Source organism: Cyrtonyx montezumae, unplaced genomic scaffold (genome assembly GCF_038088225.1).
Source record: "Cyrtonyx montezumae isolate F1298 unplaced genomic scaffold, pur_monq_1.0 scaffold_5, whole genome shotgun sequence".
NCBI lineage: Eukaryota > Metazoa > Chordata > Aves > Galliformes > Odontophoridae > Cyrtonyx > Cyrtonyx montezumae.
In genome coordinates, this window is record NW_027072056.1 from 4,950,396 (window position 1) to 4,973,276 (window position 22,881).

Sequence of the window (22,881 nt, forward strand, 5' to 3'; positions counted from 1 at the left end):
CTCAGTCTGCAGAATTATGCCATTAACAAAATGGCTGCAGTTGTAAATAGCAATTACTGGCACTTCCAATTGCTGGGGGAGCACGCTACAGCTCTAAGGTATTTCTGCTCTTCTCTAAACACTTCTGCACATCTTTCCAGCACTTCTTTCAAGAGGATTTTAAAGCACGGACTCAAGGACTACACGGGCTGTCTCACACACATGAAGTTACACCTCCAGCATTCTGTGTGCCTGAAGCACCAGTGACTACCACCAGGATCTGCTCCACAGCTCCAGTATTAGGACAGTTTGGACTGCTCTAATACCTTGTGAGGAACAGAATTTATACGTACACCTCATGCTGATGTCTCCTGCCTGGCACTGAACACCAGCTTCTTCCTTAAAATCCACTGTTAGCCGATTCTATTAACACTGAGTGCACAAAAGCTTTAGATAGATTCTGAAGCAATTTCACAATTCTGCTCCACATCATTATTCGTGGACTCGTCTGTTTGAAGATGAAAACTCAGGAAAAAAATAATCTCAGAATTATAACTTATTTCAGAGAAAAAATGAAAAACCTGAAATCCTCCGCTGTAATAGGGCATACAATTGAGAGAAGAGACCAATTCAATAGATTCAGAAAAGATGGAGAATTGGAAAATAAGTGTCTATGTAAGAATGAAGCACATAATGCGAGACAGCTTCTCCCTTTGTGAAAATTTCCTTCTAATTAAGTCCCCAGCAGTTCACAGCCCCGCTTGTTTCTTTAGCACCAAACACCAGCTGATTCCCTTCATTAAGCAGACTTCTCTCTTGCCATTCAATTACTTTACTGATCCTTCCTCCTCGAGAGCCTACTTCTCCAGCAGACATCTGCATCCTGCTGGGGAGACAGGGCAGCTGCTTTCATCAGCCCCTGCTCGCTCACTGCAGCCTCCCCAGACTGCACTCTGCTTTGGAGTTTGTGCATCAGTTTATTCATTGCAATTTAACACACTGCTACAAAGCCTTTACAGAAACTAAGTCAGAATTGTTTTAAAATAAGGCTGCTGTACTTAGGGGGCTTCGGAGATCCTTAGTACTAATGTGCACAAAAGCTTGTTAGTACTAATGCTTAATATCTGAAATCCCAGTTCTTTCCCCATAAGCAAGGAAATCTTATGACTCAGCTTCTTTCCCTGGTGTGCTGTTTGGAGTTACCCCACCCATTCATTTCCCCACAAACCTTAGTGCTATACAGCAATACAGTATACAGAGAAGCACGCAGACGCCTCACCCATTCCTTGGTAAGCTTAAATATAGATATACACACACACCTATATACACACAAAAAGTAACTCGTATCCCAAACACGCCACAAAGAACTTACTTCAAGCTTTAAGAAATGCCATAAGACAGCACGCCCACTTCTGGCCAGGTGGGAAGTCAAATTTCTCATAACCTGGCACTGCAGTCAGCCCCCGATGACCCAGATGCCTTCACCACATCATCACAAAAAACAGAATATTCCTTACATGACAAAAAAGGCTGCAATTAAGTACGTGCCATTCTACTCACCCTCAGAAGCAAAAATGCAAAAGACAAAGTCTCCACTGTAACGATTTCTGTTCCTCTGTTTGTCTTATTCCCATTCCTTTTCAGAGGTTTGCCTTTCACATCACAGAAAACTCTTTCATATCAGGTGTTGGGTTTTTTTTTGTTTCGGTTTTTGTTTTTTTAATATGCATTTAGGGGTTAATTTTGAAAGGGAAGAAACGGCAAACAGGGAGGCAAAAAGTACACTGCAGTTTAGTCTCTGCTTTCATTCACTGAAATATGGTCTACACGTAATGTTCCAGTAACTACAGACAACTGAATGAAGTTTTAACTGCACAAGGGCTGGAAACCCCTCCAGCACTGCAGCATCAGAGCTCAGTTTTTAAAACAAAGTTAGTGCAACAAACATGAGGAAAGCAGATCACCTACAAGCATGAGTTAATTACTTAAGCAGAGAAGCTGACAATAGTAAGCATCAGTCCCAACAGAGAGGGAAATGCACATGCACTTTTGGGAGGGGGTTTCTTTTTCAGAGAAGCTGAGAACAGTTGAACTACAGGAACGATGCTGTGACTGCTCAGGGTGCAATTTTTGTTAGAAAGAACTGTACTTTACTATTACTTTTTAAAATAACGTTGAGAAAAATCAACAATACTTTGTCTACAGCTCCCATAGTTCCTTCTGAGATTGAGTTTTGTGGTCTGTATTGAGTAATGCTCAGCCCAACTCCACTTAAGCAAACCCATCATAGCTCTCCATGTAATTTATCTGAAGAATGACAGGATCTTTAATAAACATAACCTGCACAGGAAAAAGATCACTTGAAGAATGACAACATTAAAACATTACATGAACAGGCTATTAAACAACAATTCAGATGTAGCACAGGAACATCCTGAAACTATTGACTTAAGAAGTGAGAAGACACATCAGGGAGTGCCCATCTTACCTAAATGATTCCTACTGGCTGCTTTGGAGGAACTACCTGTCCCTGCTTTGATGTGCTGCGCCTGTTAAGGCCTCCCTTCCGAAAGAAGGGATCTGGAAGCTCACAATTAAAGGCTCTTTTTGTTAGGCTACTGTACAATTCACCTCAATCCCAACAGTCACTACAAAACTAGCAGAGATGACATGCAGTCTAGGGTAGCTTAATGGCTCTGGGTTCGCTTCTGTGTGTTCACCTGACACGAGGAGGGCAGTCCTGTAACCACAAGCACAGCAAGCAGCACGGCCGTTCTGCCATCTGCAATCCCTCCGACACCTCATCAGCATGAGGCAAAGACTAACGAGTACGTTATTCTGAGATCAACTCCCATGAATCCAAGTTGATTCCTGCTACGTCAAACAGAGAACTTGGCACCCCATGAAGTGATTACATATCTCCTCTGCAAGGGAGTTCCTGACCAATAGCCGACAGGAGCTGCACAGAGTCACTGCAGCGCGAGGGGGTAATCGATAAACAAGCTGAGAAGCACGACCCCACCACGTGTATGAATTCTCCCCTTCTAGCTCATCACATTCTTATTCAGTACAGGGAAAAAAAATGCTTGGTTATTTTTTTCCTTCTATCACCTCTTAACAAGTACAAGGAGCTCATGTACAGGCAGTCTCTGAACTGATCAATACGGTCGCTACTCATTTGAAGAGCTTTCTGCCAAACCTTTAGTTTCGCCCTGGGCTCTGGCACTTAAGTTGCAGTTTTGATGACAATACAAAGAGTTTACTAATCCAGTTGTCTTGTTAAACCCTAGCAGTGCAGCTATACAGCTTACATGAGTGAAAAAAAATCAATCAATCAACCACTGACCACTGTACCTGCAGCTGTGCTGGCACTACCATGGGGCTCTCCCCTTTGCCACCACAAATCCAGTGTCCACGCTGCCCAAACTGGATGTGGAACTTATTTTCTTCAGAAGGAACTTCTGCCCAGCTTATCCTCAGATGAAAATCTCTGCTTCCTCCTGAAGACACTATATCAAGGACAGTGTGACAGAGGCGAAAACATTGCAAAGATCAGCAAAATCTGAGGCTAGCTAGGAGAAACCTCTCTTCTTCCCTGAATACTCAAGATCAAGGATTAGCTTTCACTTGAAACAGCACAAAACAACATGACACAGTATAGGCCAGAACACGTCTGTGGCACTGAGATGCACATCTCCTTGCTACTAAGATGTCACTGCACTTGCAAGAGAAGAACTTAAGAGAAGTAAACAAACAAGCAAAACAGCAACCTCTAATTCACAGCTTCCTCCCGAGAGCAGAACCAGCCACAGCGATGCAGAAGCTCCACGTAAGTAATTCCAAATGATGCTGCATCTAAGGCTGCTGTATGGAAGTGTCCTTTCACAGTCCCCCCAAATCAGCTCTGTTTCTACTGATAGTTCACATGTTTGGTCTCCATCTTCAAAGTCATAAACAGATTCAATCCCTGACCCCTAAGCCCATCAGGCCTAGAACACCAAGACAGATGTGTACCTTTTGGGCAGTGCACAGGAAGATGTACTTAAGGGCAAAGATGATGGACTATCAGCAGTGGGACTCAGAACTTCAAGCCATTGTATTTTCCTACTGCAGCATGTATTTTGGGGTAGAGAGGTGGAAGTTTCACCTAAACCCCTCAATCCATACTAGGAAATACTATGCAGCATAGGAATCGAGAAGGGGGGGGAAGATCTAGATTGCTCCCAAAGATGCTCCAGGCTCTTTTCATGACAACCTAACCAGTTCATTCTGATTACTCACAAGGCACCAGTTCACAGAAGGCAACTAACACCCGCTCTAGAAACAGCAGGTATTTTCTATCTAGGAGTCAGCATCTCTCCTGCAAAGCACCTAGAGGTTTGCAAATCAGAACTGAGAGCTACCAGAGATAGCAGGTAGAAAATCAGGCTTGTAACAAGAAGCAACTAACACCAGCCCAACTAATAGAGCGAAAAAGAACTGAATCATCTCAGAGGGACAGAGTTCACTTATCTGATTTGCCTCCAAGAGCTGGGCTGGAAAAAGGAACTAGTGTCATTTCACAATATTTAAAATAAAAGCTCCTGGCTTTCCTCTTAACACAGTTACTGCATATAGCTACCAAGAAAAACTCAAAGGCTAACAGAAGTAATCATCTCCAGAAGCTCAGCCAAGGAAACCAGGCTCTACCATAAAAGCCTCGAGAAACAAACAGCACAAGCTATCAGAATTCACCACCTCAGTGAACTCAAAAGTTATTTAACAGCTCCGACTGTTTGATTTGGTTAGATAACCTACAGGCCTTAGGAAAAGCCAGACTTTCTGTTTGGACATAAAGCTTGGAGGCACGATTCCACAACACCCCAAGTTAGGGACAAGCTGTAGAAACTTCTGCTGTGCTAAGGCCTTCCAGGGCTTGTAAGGATTTCCAACAGTTAAAAATTACACATTGAGAGAATCAAAGCACTGTGCTCATGGCCAACAACCCTTCTCCTTGTTCACTAAACAGCTTAAGAACAGCTCATTCTGAGACACAGATTTGAAATTTCTTCCTAGATTTGACATAGTTAAGTTCTCAGCCTCAGAAAATACACCGAGGACGACTGCCAATGCCAGTGAGGGCACAACTGATCTCCACAGCCAGTCTAATGACCCAACTGGAGCAACACAGTGCAATTCCTATGGCAAGCAAGCAGCACTGCGCAGTCAGTCCCAAAGGAAAGATACAATCCATCTTCTGTCAGAGGTGCATTGTAAATCCAAGCTAGATAAAAGCACATACACGCAGGCATGAAAGAAAAAAAACACATCAGCACATTTTTTTTTTTAAGTGACCAGAAAGAAGGAAACGGACAAGAAGTCTTTCACAAAAGTCAAAACTTCGATACACTTGTGGCTTTGTCACCATCCCAGCAGTACAATCCTGCACTATGGCTACGAAGTTCTTGTGACTCTTCTGGAAGCATTCCCTAACCCTGCAATAAAGAGGCTTTCCTGGATCTGGGCATGCTGATCCCTCGCCGTGACACGTGGGGTGGGTGTCACAGAGCAGGATGGCCGTGCCAGTGCCCAGTGAATGGAGGCAGCTCCCAGCACAACACTGTTTACTCCAGCTCCACCCTGCTACAGCGAGAGCAGAGCTTAAACATTGCTCAATGTCAATTAGAGATGTAAAACGGAAACCTATTAGTCAATACTGATGAGTCAATATACTGCTTTTCTTAGAGATTACAAACCTACATAACCATGCTGAGAACAACACTTGTTTAGAAAACTGAGTATTTTCGAGAAGTTTCCTTTGCTGTCAACTACTATCTGTGATACCCACAGCGAACCTCCACCTCACCCAGCCACAGGGACAACCTGGTAACCCTAGGACAGTTGGGTTGCAAGTACCCTCAAAGACCATCCAGTTCCCACCCCTGCTGTGGGGGCTGGGTCTCCAGTTCAGGCTGCCCAAGGCCACATCCAAGCTGGCCTGGAGCACCTCCAGGTATAGGGCATCCACAGTTTCTCTGGACAGCCTGTGCCAGCACCTCAACACCCTCTCTGTGAAAAAGTGCCATTCAATCTAGATCTCCACTCCTTCAGTCTAAAGCCATTTTCCCTTCCCAGTGCAGAAAGTCACCAGCTGCACACCCATGCTGGGCAGAAACCTTACAGCACCTACGAGATACACCAGATCCCTACAGCTAGGTAACCCACTGCCACTGGAAAAGAAGCTGTGAAAGCACACAGAAGCTCTACCAGACAGCACTGCACACAACATCTCATGCTCAAACATCATTCTCTGAGTGCACTCCCATGCACTACCTGAGCAAAAGATCCTGCTGAAAAAACTGAAAACAATGAATGAATCAAACTTTGGAAACCATATCAGAAATGAAGCAAACTGAATCCCTGATTGTCTCAGTCAGCCTTTGAGAAATGAACTTTACTTCCTCAACATCTTTCTAACAAGGCACTGAACTACACCTTCCTCAGAAGGGGTCCCAGCACTCCATGACAAGCTGCCTCTTTAAATCCCCCTGGAAAGTTCCTCCCTCACTGCCAACCTCTGCTCTGCTCAGCAGAAGCTGAGGACTCGAGCAGCAGGTGCTACAGGTTAGAAGAGTGATGCATTCACAAACTGCGTGGGAGACACTTCCCAGTGCTCACTTACATTAACTTCACTGCATGTCAGCATCCCAAAGGTCCTGCTCACGCTGAAAAAAAGCTGCTGGATTTTCTTTCCTAAAATCACATTTCTCTGCAAAAAAGCTTTTCTTTTGCTTCTTCTTTGTCTATTGGTTACTTCTCATAAAGTCATTATACTGTGGGTAATTCCAAAACAAAATACATCAACCAAAATAAATCTTTTGACATACAGTACAAGAACTATGATCTCCTGAAGCAGCGACGTGCATGTTTTACACGCAGCAATGGAAGCAAAGCATAATGAGAGAAATACCTTTTGCACAAGCTGCAGGCAGTGCTCAGGCATCAGGATGGCAGCACGCTGCACACAGTGCTGCTAGGAAGTCAAGGCCTGCAGATTATTTAAGCAACTTCCTGAGCAGGATGCTGGGAAGTCAGATACCTGTGGACAAACACATGCCAAAGGTCCCCAGCCCTGGCTAGAGCAGTACACAGGAGTGGGTCACTGACACTGCCATTTTTAGGTGAGAAGTTGGAGAGTATACCCGAGCGTTTCAAAATTAGTCCAAGCAGCAGCTATTCAATAACTTCACTGAAGTTTGTTTGATGAAGTTCAGAAACATACAGTCCTACACTAATCGTACCTTCACCATTTCCAAACTGCCTTCAGACATTTCACTTCTCAGTGATGAATTCTCTAAGTGTTCGAAGAGAGAGGAGGAATGACAAAGCAAACAGACCTTCAGAAGTGAGCCTAACGAACAGAAAGCTCAGCTACAACATACACTGATACCCCTATGACCACGTGCCCCCCTGGGTGGCCTTACAACGTGCTTCCTTCCAGCATACCTGAAATGCACTGTGAGCAACTTTTTGTAATGCCTCTTCTGAGTCTTCGAAATATCAGCTAGAACTCTCCAAACAAGGGACTTAAAAACCAAATTGATGTTGTTTATTTAAAGCTAAGAAATGTACTTCCTATTTCTAAATTAATGCTGTCTGAGAAAGGCAGCCCATGAAGGCTGCTGAGGAAAGAGCACAGTTCTTGCTGTGCACACACAGCATTTTGGCTGTTCCCAGTTTGGGCCAATCCTCAACTCAGCTCTTCATGAAGAGTTCTTACATAGGGACAAACACATGGGCCATTTTATCGTGTCAAAATCTGCTCAGGATAAAAAAAGACCAAACTCACATGACACCAGCTGAAGCCATAGGTACCAGTGAAGCACACATGTAAAAGCCTACATCAAGTCTGTTAAAATAATTCAGGGCAGCATCATCTTCTAACTTGACCTGCATGCTCACACTTGGGTGGGGGGAGGTGGCTACTGTGGCACTATTAATTTTGAAGAAGCACATGATTCGAACCTTATTCTTGATAGAAAGCTGCAAGATGTCTCCAATTAGACAGTGGTAATCATACTTTAATAGCTGCTCTTGTAATTAAATCACATGAGAAAGTGCCAGAATTACAGAAAAGCGGGGCCAGGAGGGAATTCAGAAGGTCACCCCGACGCCTTCCTGCCCCTGTCTCAAGCCTCTGAGTGCATGGCAGAGATTATCAAAGCCTGCAGAAATATTTTCCGCAGATATTAAGACTGCAAACTACTCATCACCAACTCTGTAACAACTCAGACAATCCAGAATGGATTACATCAAACGCAAGGACATCGGTCAGTAATCCCAGCATTCACAAAAGTGTCTTTAAAAAAGCTAAACGGCCTTGCACGTGCAGCACAACAGTAAAGCCCCTCCTGACTACCATCGGCTAATTAGTAAGAAACAAACTCATTAGCTCCCACGATAGAATGCAAAATAGACACCATTCCCTCCTGCATAAATGTTTCTGAAAAGCAATCAAGGAATTACGAGAGGTGGAGTTTTCTTAATATTGTCACACCCCCCCCGGGAATACACATTTGTCTGCACTTGATAATACCCAAAGAACACAATTATCTCTCAAAAACATGCTGTCATGAAGTGCTGCTTAGCTGGCAACCCTACTTAGTCCCCCTTATTTGTATAAATACATACCCCCCTAAAGAAGCACCAGTTCTACGTTGTAGCACTGCTTTTCAAAGCTTCTCTATCTGTAACCAGGCTTTAAAGGCCTGTGGAAGGCATGAAGTTGCAGAACCTCAGCCAATCTAAGTGAAGGCAATTAACTCGAAAGACCAACGCTATCAGCCCCTAGATACATTCAGCAGCATGCTATTGCATACATACAAACTCCAGACAGAATCTCCTCTGGTATTAAGGTACTTTTTCAGCCTGACAAAGAAAACTCCTACCACCACCTGCACCACGCTGCCATCAAGATAAGCATTTGAGTACAAGCAGACTTCAGCCCAGTGAGCACTACCTGGCTGACTCAATAGCTTCCCATGTCACAAGACAGCCACGAAGCTAATTGTAAAATAAAATGCTCTTACAACAGTGAGTCAGTGACAGACAGGATCCCAGCGAGACACGGTGCCGGGGGCATGGTGCCGTTCTTACAGCTTAGCTGGGCTGTCACACTGCTCAGGACAACTGAAAAGTCACTTCTCATTGTGAGCAACCTGCTCCAGTGTATTTCCTGGCCTCTTTTTCCTCTCCAGCTAAAGGCTCACGCCACATCAACAGACACAAGGGAGTGGGTACTAACTACAGGCACGCAGCGTTTTAAGTGGTAAAAGTCTATCATTTCAAAGACAAGATGCTAAGGTGCGAGCTCAGGATGTGACACTTCCTCTCACACCATATGATTTCACAAGCTCTAGCACTGAAAAGGAAGAGATGTTTCCTGGAGATGTGCAGCACTGCTGGAAGGAAAACACTGGCCCTGTGCTGGAACTTCTGATAGGCAGGTTCCAAACCACACACACAACACCTCGTCAGTGTTTTGATGCTAATCAGATTTCACCTGTGGTCGGCACTTCAACTGCTTCCCCAAGCGCTGTTACCTGCCCCACTGAAACTGCACAGGGCAGGTCACGCAGCTGACTCTTTGACTCACCATTCCCATAAGGCAGCATATAGGTGTTAAATAAACCACACACACCTTCATGGGCACTTATAAAAAAATAAAGCATATTTTATTAAAAGAAAAAAAAAGAAAAAACCTCAATACTTCCTAGCACGCCACAGGATTGTAGGACAACAAATGAAACAACTTCTTTCCTCTGTGGCACACACAGAGCACAGCATGCCGGCTTCCAGGGCTTAGCTCACAAAAACAGGGGATTTAACAACGCCCTCGTACCGCTCCTTCTACGCGGGGCCCGCGAGCACCGCGACCGGGAACAACTGTAGGAAGAGGCCTTAGACACGGACGCTACGAGGGCCGCACCGCGCCCACTCCGCGCCTCGGCCCGTAAAGACAGCGAAGGAAGCGACAAAAGGGAGCTCCGACCGCGCGATCCCGACCGGGGGCGGCCCGGCGCAGAGCTCCCCTCGGCTCCGCTCCTCAGCACGGAGCTCGCTGCGGCCCCGCACGGGAAGGAGCCGCCCGGGGAAAGTTCCGCGCGGCCGGGACCCGCCCGTCGCGGCCGCCGCTGACCGACGAGGGGCCGAAGCGCGGCGGTCACGGCCCGGCTGGGCCGCTCCCCCGGCGGCCCCCGCGGCCCTGCCCTGCCCTGCGGCGCACCCGGGCCCGGAGGGTCGGAAGACACGGGTGGGCCTGGCCCCTCGCGCGCGCACCGCCCGCCGCCTCCCGTCCGGTACCTGGGCCGCGGCCTGGCGCCTCCTCGGCGTCGCGTCCGGCGGGGCCCGCCCCTGGCGCGGCACGACCGCCCGGCTCCGGCTGCGGGCTGAGGCGCGGCCCGGCCCCCGCCCCGCGGTGCTGCGGCGCCGCAGCTGCCCGTCCCTCGCGCCCGTCCTCGCCCGGCGGCGGAGCGCGGCGAGCAGCCGGCGGCGGCAGCGGCGGCGGAACGCGGCGTCGCTTCCGCCCGCCGCCGCACGCGAGCGCCCCCTGCCGGAGCGGAGGTCCGAATGCCGAGGGCGCTGCGGGGGCAGCGGGAGACGGGTGGGGCGGAGCGCGGTATGTATGGAACAAAGGCACAAGCACGCGTGCGTGCGTCGGGCCCGTGCCGTCCGTTAGGTGTAACGCACAGCGTCGGTTTAAAGCAGGGAAATGAAATAACGATTTTCTGGAGCATGTCATTACTTTCTTACAAGCTACGATTTTAAATGCAAATGCTTGCACCTGTGAGCCCCACGTGTCGCTGCTGAGCAGCAGCCGAGAAGTCCTTAAGCTCCTCGTGCTCTGCTGCACTGACAGTTTCTGTCCTCGGTTTGGGTTTAATGACCTGTGCTGTGTTACATTTCTGCCCTTACTTCCCTGCGTTTCCCTGCCACATCACTGGACCGCTTTTCTGGAGGCTTCTCAGCGCCGTTAGTTTTTCTGTAGCAGAATGTAGCAGCCTTGGGTTTCGTATTTCGTGTGTTAACATTTTGCCTTAAAGAAAACTGCTTTAAGTGAGCCAGGTTGTGCCTTGCTCTGCCACCTGAGAGGTGACTGGGCAGATGAAAAGCAAAAGCAATTTCCATAATGACTCTTGAATTATTGCATTGGGGTTTTGCCTGCACCTCCACACTGCTCTTGGGATATGAAGGGTCTGCTCTGCAGACTTCTCATCTCTAACACCCAGCTAGAAGTGTAACAAATCTAAAAAACCCAAGCAAAATAAGTCTTCATACCTTGAGAGCAAGCACAGCAGCAACCATTGGCTCACACAGCTCAGCAGAGCTGAGTTCATGTGCCCGTGCCATGCCATGCTCGGCTATTGCGTTGCCCCGTGTGTAGCATTTTTGGATCCACATGTTCCATGCATTCCACCCTCACCGTGTCTTTTAGCAGCCTGACAGCAACCTCCAGTATTTCACAGTCCAGCTTCTCACCCCTGTGAGACATTCTCATTCCTGGATCCTTTGCAAACCATCCACCTGCAACATCCCATCCTGTTTGCTGCTCAAAGTCTCCTTGTTCTCCCTGAGATCCACTGAACTGTGCTGAAAGAAGCAGTAAGCACTTTAACCACAGAAGTCTGTCTTCTAAAAAGATAAAACTTCTAAAAAATAAAACTTAAAAGAAAAGAGAGAAACCTTGTGAGCACTGACAGGACTCTTGGGGGGGGCTATCCTAGTTGCAGAGGTATTCTCCTTCTCTAAGGAGCCGTAGCAATGGTATTTCTGAGTAATGACAGCATTAAAAAGGCTGTTAAAGACAAAATGAGATCCTGGTGCTGTCTTGACAAGAGATGTCATGGAACATGTGAGATGCTTTGCCTCCCTGTGTGCTGCACTGCCCATGTGCATCAGCCTGCTTTGTCAGCTCAGGAAAACACTTCTGACCACACTTGCAACCATCCCCGAGTCTGACAAGCATCACAGTTCATACGCATTCACTTTCCGCTACATGGCTATCTGCAGCAGTGCTGCTACCATGGGGATGTTCTCCCAAACAGCTGAAAGGTGGGGCAGGAAAAGAACATCCACATGTGATGACAGTTCATCTCACAGGCAGACAGAACAGCTCTGGACCTGAATGCACACTGGGACGTGCTGCCCAGGCAGGTGACAGGCTGCTGGGGATGGTTGGCCATGCTTGTCTGGGCCCACAGCATGCGGTCGGCAGAATGTTGGCACTTTGTATATCCCGCCTGTGAGCTGGAAATAATTGTTTTCAAAGCCAGCTTTGAAAGGGTGTGTATGTCTGAGCTCAAATTGTTAGCTTGTAATTATGCTAAAAACATTCAAGTTTAAACAGATAATATTCAGGAGAGAAAAAAGAATTAAAGACAAGCACCAGGACAATGATTCAACAGAGCACCTGGAAAATAGACACTAGTGCTTTACAGATGACCACTGGAAAAAAGACCATGCAAATAATGCATCCACTGTAATTATCATCACCATGTAGTGCACTTCAGGGAAATCTGTGAGCAGGGGGAGCGTGATTCTTCTAAGCCCTCAAAAATTGAATTCAACATGCGAGAGACCTTTTAGTACAATAGCAATTCACTAATTCACAGCCCTGACTGAGAGCCATTGTGAATTACTTAATTCTTGCAAATTAGGAAGTGAATAAACATGACTCAAAAATTCAAGTTACTTCACTGAAGAAAAAAAAAAACTAGCTATAAAGGCAAGCACTCAGATGCTCTGCTCTGTAGGAGCAGCCAGTTGAATGGGATCTTAAGGCTCCAAGGGCTCATTTGGCTCAGCCCAAAACCAACCGACACATCCCTGCAGGGACATCATGCTTGCAGGATGTCTCTTACATGAGGATGGTTTCTTTAAGACATCAGTGAAGCAACTGCCTCTAAAATACAATTTTGAAGTAATGAAGTCAGCAGAAGCAGCTGATGGCAAACTGTAAAGCAGAAGCCAAAGTTTGATTTACTTTTCTCTACTTAAAAAAGACATAGCAGCAGCTGGGGCCACTACCACCATAGCACCAAGACACTGCAGTTTGCTGCAGCGCCAAGTGCTTCCAGACATGCAGACATGTGTTTCCCTCCCACCAAACATGGAGCCAAGCTGCCAAGCCACTAACACACATTTTATAGCCATGATGTAACAGCACCCGACCTCTTGCTGTTATATCTGATGAAAAAAGAGCTTCGGGTCTGCTCAGAGGAGTAGAGGCAGCAGCATCATCCTCTCTGCATCCCCTCTTCCTCCTGTCAGTCCCCGCTGCCTCAGGGTCTCTGTCCCACCATGTCCCCAAGGATGTCCCTTCACAAGAACCAGTATCTGGGATTGGAGTGGAGAGCCCAGAAAGGAGGGAGGGAATGGGGAACATCCACACAGGTGGATAAGTAAGAACAAAGAAAACTTGAGAGCAAGGAAGAAGAGGACAGCACATGCTTTAAACATCTTGAATTCTGACTGTGCTGCTGACACTTTGTGGTTACTCTCATCCTTACTTGGGTGCTGCCCTACAGACAGGGATTAAGTCTTCTATCTTAATCCCTCCTCTTCCTTAAAACCTCACTCAGGGAAAGTGACTCACCATTTTATCTTACTCTGAGATCACCGTCAATTCAATCAGGCAGGGGCACTAGGAACGGGGCTAAGGGGAGCAGTAGAAAAATAAACCAGGAAGTTAGAAATCAATGCCCTTACCTCATGTATCTCACACTTCTCCACGTGGTTGTCAGGGAGAAGTTCACGCTAACTACAAGGCCATCTCAATGGGCATGACATAAAGCAAGTGAAAAAATAACGAGTGCCTTGACAGATAGTACAATGAGGAAATAACACAAACCAACACCCAGTTTATTTTTCAGTTCAAGATTGCTCAGCTGTGGCTATACATTGATGTAATTCAGAGACCAAAACCCAGGCTTGTATGCCCTGACAAGGAATTTCAGGGAAAAGGTTTTGAGTAGAAAATATGAGGACTCAGGTACCTTCTACTGAAAGTCTGGAAGGAAAAGAATTCAGATTCTTCCCATGGACTTTGAACTGGGCCAAGTGGCAGTGGCTTAATCTCGTGGGCCATGTTTCAGAAGTGCCCGTGGCTTTTCCCGAAGCTGCATTTCACCCCTGCTGCTGGCTGTGGCTGTTTGCTGGCCTCAAAGAAACACCTGCTGCTGAGCATGTTGCTGTCTGTCAGTTCATTCAAGCCGTACGTAATGAACAGACTCACTCTCCCCAAGATGTATTTACAACAGAAGGCACGAGTACACGGAATGGCCATCCGTGTCAGCACTTCTTTCTTCTCACAGTAATGCTATGATTTATCCTCGATTCAAGCTGCCATTTCAGAATTAAAGCTTACTTTTGAAATATGATTGCAAATCACAGGAATTCAGGGTAGCAGGTAAAGTCCATCAGAAACAATTGCCAGAAAAATCATAGGAAAAAACTCTCTTGCAAATTCATTTCCTGTACAGCAACAAAAGCAGTATGTTGTCCTTCTGAATCATGTCCTTTTAATTTTACTGCTATGGAACAATTGAAAGTTATTTGTAAAGCTCAGAATCCATTCTGGTCAGAATCTACTGCTAAAGCCACGTCATTTCCATCAACGTGGTAAGCATGAAAATAAACTATCTTTAAGGAAGGACTGCTCTTCTTCTGTTTTGCTTGTTTGCTTGTTTCTCAGGAATTTTATTCTCCCATTTCTATCAAATCAACTTGAAAATAGAATATTATTAAAAGAGAAACTTCCTGTTTGTGCAGGTACATTAAGGCTGAAAACCAAGTATCATGAACTGAAGGCTCATGCTTCTGGGACCTGACTTGTTTTGGTGACTCTTCTTCATGGTCAGCATTACCAAATGACTGCTACAGTCCAGCTGTGCTGATGCAGAAATGCTTGTATGGAAAGCCAAAATCTGCAGAGAGGGAGATCTGTGTGCACTGTTATCCTTCATCGCAGTGCCTTGGCCAAAAAAGAGAAGATGAACCAGCACGAGGAGATGGCAGAGGTGGCCGTGAGGTGAGAAGGGCAGGAGCACTCCTGCTGCCAGCCACAGTGAGTACATCCCATTTACTCTCCCTCCCACCCAGGGCTGGGTACTGTGGCCCCGGCCCCCACTGCGTGTGCAGCTTTGGCCAGAGGCTGACCCTCCTCTTGGCACATTGCTCTTTTCATTTAAAAAAAATTTCGAATGAGTTTACTAATGCTCATATTTAAGTAGTGCCCATTTCACTTGGAAGCCCACACCCTCTGGACAATAGCGATCCACACTTACTTAGCAATTTACACCTTCAAAGGACTCTACAGAAACTAATTAATTAGTTCTTGCAGCAGAGAGCTGCTACAATGAAGGACATGGGATTAGTGCTATTCTGTGTGGTTCAGATGGATTTGGGCTGCTGTGGGGCTGGGTTAGCAGCAGGGCTGCTCCAATCTCGTTTGAAATACATCTGTGCTCAGCCACTCCAGCAAATATGCAGAGACCTTCCCCAAGCCTCTTTGAAGCTCTTCTGCACTACTTCTCCTCACTCCCCTGTTGTGAATACAGACTCCGGACAAGGAGAGCACCCAGGATTTCTGCCTCTCTCCACCCTGAAACTCAGGCACTGGTTTGCAGAGGGGCTGAGCCCCTTTTCCAGCTCAGCATCACTCACCTGGGACACCTTTGAAAGCAACTGCATTTACATAGGAGGCCATCTGCATCTGTGTGTACATACACCAGGGAAAGTGGAGACAGGAGGAAACAGAACATTACCTTAAAAGCACAAAAAAACACCTTTCCATCAATTATTTTTCTAGAGGAATCCTTGGGTAGTTCATGTGTGTTGTGGTCTCTTTTGCTTCCTCAAAGAGCAAACCTGGAGCACGACTCCTAGTATTGAAACAGACAATAAATTTTTAAAAGGGTAGCGATTGCAGGCTTTCTGTATCATTATTTCTTTTTAAATGCCATGTTATGGAGAAGCTGGAGCAGGTGCAAGCTCTGCTTTTCACCTTCACAGGCCAGCTCATGGAGCATCACACACTTCCATGTGGGTCCTGACAGCCCTCTGGCCATGGGAGTTGTGTTCTTCTTCCCACTGAGCCACTCCATCCCCATCCCTTTGGCTCCTCTGTCGGAGTAAGAAATCCTCATCCGAGTTATACAAGGAGAGAGAGAGAAAAAAAGGAAAGAATTTAAAGAGAAAATAGATGTGGTTAAAACTAGGCTGTATTTATAGAACTAAAAACAGATTTAAACCCACAAGAAATTTTGTAGCTCTTTGTTATAATTCTTTATATATATATATATATATAAGCATGTGATTTTATGTGCAGTCCAGGCTGGATTTGGCTGGTAAGGACCAGAACCCCCAAGGCTCGTGCCTACCCATCCTATAGTCTTTCTGCCGGCCCAGAAGTGAGCTGGGTTGTATGGGACCAAACCCACAAGCTCAAAAACCTGACCAAGTGTTTCCTCACTTCCTCTGGTGCCACAATCCCAGCCCTGCGGGGCCAGAAGTAAGCAGCACAAAGGAAGAGCTGTGTCTGAGCCCAGTGCCTTGCAGGCTGTCCTTTTGCACCCTGCAGAAGTTGTTGGTGTGCTGAAGGCTGAGAACAACATAATGGCATGAAGGCTGCAGGTTGTTCTTCCTGCAGAGGATGAATGCTGGCCACCCCCATTGCCTCATTCATGCTGACAAGGTATTTTGTGTCAAGGGGTCAGGATGTGGTGTCAGCACACGTATACACACGTACTATAAAAAGAAAGCTGCTATTGGCGTGTGGCCAAACTGGGATGAGAGCTGAATTTACTCATAGGCACAGAAGACAGTTTTATCTCACAAAGGCCCCTCGTTCTCAGCTACTTCTGCAGCCTCAGGAACCAAGAGGCCAAACAGACATGGGCTGTGTGAGATGTGCAGAGGCTGCTATGGGTGCCCAGCTCCCGTTTCCTGACACCTGGGAGGCAGGCACACACGCTGAAGTTGCTGTGGAAATGGAACTTGCTGCATTATAGATGAGGCCTGTTATCAGACAGCATCTGGTAACATTACACGCACAGAAAGTGTGAGAAAGCCTGGAGCTGCCTTGAACAAAAAGTAACCCTGGGATGCCCAATGAGGAAAGTTCAAGAACGGCTTTGAATACACCCTGAAAGCCCCCTGCACTTTTCCCACCAAGGGTGGGGAGCCAAGAGTGGCTCTCCATCCCCAAATACCACTCCAGCTCAGCAGGAGGTTAGACCTTATCAGTGTGTCACCGCCCACGAGTGGCTTATCAGATATTCTTCTTCCTATAACTCACTCTTGGCCTAAGAGTCCATGTTGCAACCAGCAGGTCTCTGTCTGAGAAGAGCAGATAAGACTTCCTGCAGAAGCTCTTGTAACCCACCAGACAGGAGAGGTGTTGAGCAATGGCAGGAACATCAGCTGATCTTGAACACAAAGGCTGGAGGGGTGTGTGTGAAGGAAAAGCTGAAAATTACTCATCTGGTACCAGCCTTGTAATTATTTCCTATTCCAGGAGTCCACTCCTGAGGATGGTTTAGTCATGTGATCATAGGATCACAGAATGAAAGACCACTAAGACAATCAGGTCCAACCCCAACCCACCCCACCATGCCCGCTGACCATGTCCCTCATTGCCACATCTCCATGGCTCTGAAACACCTCCAGGGACAGTGACTCCCCCACCTCCCTGTGCAGCTGTGCAGTGCTTCACTGCTCTTTCTGAGATGAAATTCTCCCCAGTATCCATCCTGACCCCTCCCAACTTAAGGCCATCACCTCTCATCCCATCACTGTTACCTGGGAGCAGAGGCTGACCTCCACCTTACTATCACCTTTTCTCAGGGAAATGCAGAGTGATGAGGTCTCCCCTGAGCCTCCTCTTCTCCACATTGACCCATCCCAGTTCCCTCAGCTGCTCCCCATCACATGTGTGCTCCAGACTCTTCACAGCTTTGTTGCCCTTCTTTGGATACTGAGGGTGAAAAGCTGGGGCTGGTGAACATTGGAGCACTCGATACAATAGCTGGATTGAGAGATACCAACAGCATTTCCAGAGACATCCCTTACTGCTTTTGGAGCAGGACTTCTCTTATGATGAATAAAATCCATACAGCACTATCCTGTGCCATGTGTGCTCCTCTCTGTCCATAAATGCCTTCAGAGCAGATGAACATCCAGCTCTGCTCCTGTTCCCCACACATATCAAAGACAGCAATGAGAACATCAACTATCAGTCCTCACAAGAGATGGCAACAGGGATAAAGAGAAGGGACTGTCCAGTGTTAGCATTAAACCCTGCTAACTCTGGTGAGTCCTTTCTGTTTCCTTTCTGGCCAGAAGGAAAACAATGACACCAAGGACTGCACGTTTAAGAACTCAACTTTTCAGAGTCTTTTCCTGCTTCCTTCCCCTAGGACCACTGCTATAAGTCAGCAGCCCCATAACCTGCCACTACAAAGGGTCTCTGCAGCAGCCTTTCCCCAGCAAAGCCACAGCTACTCTCACTGCAAGATCTAATGGAGCATCCTGAACCAAAGCCAGGTTGGAAGTGCCCTGTTCCCCCTGACGTAATCTGGTAGTGAGTAATCTCTGAGCAGCACTTATGGTGCTTATAGTTTACGTGCTGCTGTGCTGGGAGCAATTCTACCTGCCCAGACACTGACTGTTCCCTCCTGACCTGATGCATCCAGTCACCTCGCCGGCATTTACAGCTCTTTGCCACATTCCTCTCGTGCTGGGTTCATTAGGGGAGCAAACCACCCGTGGGCGACACAGGAAGTCAGAGCAGTACGATTTACAGCTGCTCCAAAAGCAGCAGATTTGAGCCTTTTAATGAAGAGATTTAACCTTTGTTTTCAAACCCCATCTTTGAACCAGAACTGAACTTCTGAACCCCCCCAGACTAAAACCATTTAGTCATAATGACTGAAACCGCTGTGAAAACAGCCTCTCCTTTGTGAATGTTTGCTTATGGCAACCGAGATCTGGGGCCATCCCTGCCCTGGGGAGGGTGCAGGGGGTACTGAGGCCACACGTTAGGGCTGAGTTGTTCTCAGTGCCCTGTGTGGTGTTTGTTCCCTGGCCTCATCCTTCCAGCAGCTCCAGTTCGTGCTTTGTGAAGCTGGGACAGGCTGAGTGCCTGCACCTGCTGATGGCTGCTCTCCCAAACCTGCTCAGAGCTGCAAGTGACACTGCTATGTCTGCCTGAGCCCAGCAGCTGGGCACCCATGCTGACAGGCTGTGCTCAGGCATCTGTAATGATTCTGCTTAACTGTTCCTGCTCTGCACAAGGCCACCTGGCTCCCAGCCTCTCTGGGCACTTGGCAGGGAGGATGCAACTCCTAAAGAAGCAGCCTGGATTTGATCTTTTCTACCCAAAAGGAAAATCCAGCAAGGGACAGCAGGAAGGCCAACTGGGAGCTGTGCTGAGCCATCTACCTGGAGCAACCACACCGTCTGCAGGGAGAGGTGAGGGAAATGGTGCCTCAGTCTAGAAAGGCAGTGGTGGCAATGTCAAAGGGGCTGCTAGAGAGGTGTCCTCTTCATATCCATGGCAGTAAAGCAAGGACTAAGGGACACAATGTATTTAGGTTATGCTGTTCTCTCTAATCTGTAGCAAATATACAGGGGAAACATAGATCCCAAAAGACAGAATGGGAAACTAGGAAGCATCCCTGTGGCTTTCTGTGGTCACCCAGGAATTAAACTTGCTTGAGACATGCCAGAAAACCATGTGTCTTTTCACCCTGGAGCCATCACAGCAGTGCTGAAGAACCCAGATGGCTGAGACAGGGCTGGCACCAGCACCCAAGGTAGAAGCCTTTGGCTGCAGCACAGCATCAGTGCTGGGGGAGGATGTTAGGATGCAGAGAGGGGCAGCCCGCAGCCCTGGGCCCCCACTCAGCAGCTCGGCAGCCCCACTGCACACCCCTTCATCTCATGTCTGTCTTCAGCAGGAGTTGAACCTGGTCTACAAAGTACCCTTCTGTCCAGAAACTGCCTCTTAGAGTGAGGCTTCAGCATGCAGATCACAAAGGGCAGCAGCGGTCATGTATGGGATGTGGATGTCACCCAAGTGGAAGAGACCTCGGTGGCACCATCCCTGCTTCCCAGGGACACACGTCCCATGCTGAGGCAAAGTTGGCTTTGCAATGAGAGGCACCAAGGGCCCCTTCCTGCAGCCATTGGCTACCCCAGCCCCAGGAGCACTGTCCCTCTGGCAGGGCCAGGGCCGCTGACCATTTCTCTGCTGGTTATTAGATTGTTCACGGCTCTCAGGTTTGTTTGAATAAGCTCTTTTGTCCTATAGAGCTTTCCCACGTCCCTTCATTCTCTCAGCAGTCGCGTGTCCCGAGTCAAAGAGGAGCTGTGGCCACGGATTCCTAAAGAAACTTTTTTCAGAGCAAGACATCTGCGTTGGAGGGAATCTGCAAACATCTGCCACACTTTCCCCATTTCCAAGGGCCTTTCTTTCCATCTTAAAAAGTGCAGGAACAGATGTTAAAAGTTGTTTTCTTTCTACAGGGTGTGAAATGTAGACAAATAGCAAAAAAGAAAACTCCGAGCGGCACTGACCCTTTTCCTTCTTTTTTTTTTTTTTTCGGGAAGCCCGGGAAAAAGGGAGGCTTTGTTTGCTACGGAGAATCCCCTTTCAGCGAAACCTGGCAGTGCAAAATGCGAAAGTGAAGCGGGAATTTGCAAAAAGCTCCCTTTAATGCTCCGCGCTCATTTGCATGTGGCTGTTCGGGCCACACAATCCCCAGCACAGATGTCACGCTTCCCCTGAAAGGCAGCGCGGCCCTCCCGCCCGCGCACCCCCTCGCTTTGAGCATAAAGGGTTCTGCCCTGAATGAGAGGTGTAAAATAACTGTTTACAGCAAAAGCTGCTCTTCTTTTTCACGGAAATGCTGTCTTACAAATGAACCTTGAAATGAACTCATCGCCAGCAGAAGCCAGCGGGGAATCCGGGAGCTTCTCAGAGCCCTGAGCCCACTGCCCAGGGGAGGAATGGGCATGGGGTGGGGCTGGGCATGGGCACCTCTTCTGGTGTGTTTCACAGCTTTTGGGGGCAATTTTGCATTCTCACACACCTCTGCAATGCTCAGATGAGCCAGGAGCCGAGGCAGCCTTGAGCATCCCCTTGGGAAGGTCGCTGTGGGATAGTACTTCTTCCATGTGAGGTGTGATGGTGGGGGGAGCAGGGTAGGGACTTCTCTTCGCACCAGCAGGGCCAAACCTGTCTGGAAGTTGTGCAGCTGCCTCTCCTGGTCAATTGGAAAAAAAAATAATTGCAAAAACAAAAGTATCTTAAATTCCGGGGGTTGGCAGACATGAAGAGCTCTCACACTGGACAGTGGAACGTCCCCCATTTTCTGTGCAGGGGACAGACCTGATACAAGGTGCCCATTCCCACTCTGGTCCTGCAACACAATGGACAACATATCAATTGTCCTCTCCCAGAGCAACAAACACCCATCTCAGGCTCTCCCTCGTGCACCCTTGCCAAGAAGGTGTTTATAAAACCAGGCAACTGCACCCAGCACCTGTGTTTGGCTGACAAACCCCTGCCTGCACCATAGCATGTCCGGGGACACATTCCCACTATAAGCCCAGACAGCACTGAGCGCAGGCATGCTGCAAATGTTTGCATTTACACACATCCAAGCATACACCCACACAGCGTTTAAGTGCAGGACATCATGTCCTCGATCCATTCCTGGGGTACATCACCACCTACGGCTGAAGGGGTGGAGTAAGGGCTCTGCAGCTGCAGCTTTGTGCTGGGTGATGGGAAATTCCAAGAGCGGATCCTGAGGGCTTCTGGAGCTTCTGAACCAAGGAAGCTTCTTCCTGTTCATTTACGTAAGGTGGCACATTCGACACCAACTTGAAGGGTTTCACCTGGGTGACTCTACAGGACACTGCCGGATCCTGCCCATTAGCAAAGCAGTTGTCAGAAAGAAAAAGCAAAGCCGTGGAAAATGCCTCCATGCTCCCCCTCAAAACTAGACAGCAGTGAGGAAGCATACAAGCACATTCCCATCCTGCGCCAAGCCTGCTGTAAAGGCCCCTGTGCTTCTGCACTAGCACTTCAGAGGTCTGCAACAAACAGAAAAACACCCTTCCCCCCCCAAAACAGCCAAGGCAGCGTGAAAAAGGGAAGGGAGGGGAAGCAAACAAGTGAAAATCCCACAGATTCAACAGGTCTACGCTCACCTTAAGGTTGGGCTGCTTCTGCAGCTGTCTGCAAGTTTAATATTAAATAGCACACAGCAATGAAAAACTAGATGAGCTCTGTAATCCCTGCACCTAGCTGCACGCAACAGAGAATTCACGTCCTCGGGAGGTCCGTGAAGTGCTCTCCCTGGAGGGTTTCTGGGATGGGAGCGAGGTTTCTATTGCTGTCTGCTGTCAACACTTTTTAATCGATCGCCATTACCCTGCAATAACAATTCCTACAGGAACTAGTCAATCGAGTACTCTATTATTAAATTAAGAGGCTGCTTTGAGGATGGAAGATGCTCGAGGCTCACGTTGGCAGGTAAAAGAAGCGCTGGCTCAGAGGGATGCAAGGGAGAAGGGATGCAGAAGGCATTTTCCCAGGTGTAACTCAACTGGGTCCCGCTATTGTTTTCCTCCCTGGGAATCTGTGCAAATTGAGCAGGAGCCATGCAAGCTGCTCCGAGCGCGCCCATTTTGCTTCTCTTCTTCCTTAACAAAAGATCCCTACAAAGCAAGGCTTTGGAGGCCGGACATCTGTCGCTGTTTGGGGGGGCCGCCGTGGTCATTGAAAAGAAGCAGTGACCTGTCAGCTTTGATTGATGGCCACAAACCTCTGGGCTCGACCCCTCGTGTGGGAAA

General features: G+C 47.7%; 1 protein-coding gene across 1 annotated transcript in view; it reads right to left on the reverse strand.

Annotated features, from left to right (window-relative positions):
- Window positions 1-10,468, reverse strand: part of CAB39 (calcium binding protein 39) — a 34,736-nt gene extending 24,268 nt beyond the window's left edge. Inside the window, exon 1 of the mRNA XM_065748495.1 lies at window positions 10,321-10,468. The gene's annotated coding sequence lies outside the window, so the exon portion shown is untranslated. The remainder of the gene's footprint in view (window positions 1-10,320) is intronic.
- Between the last annotated feature and the right edge of the window lie 12,413 nt (window positions 10,469-22,881).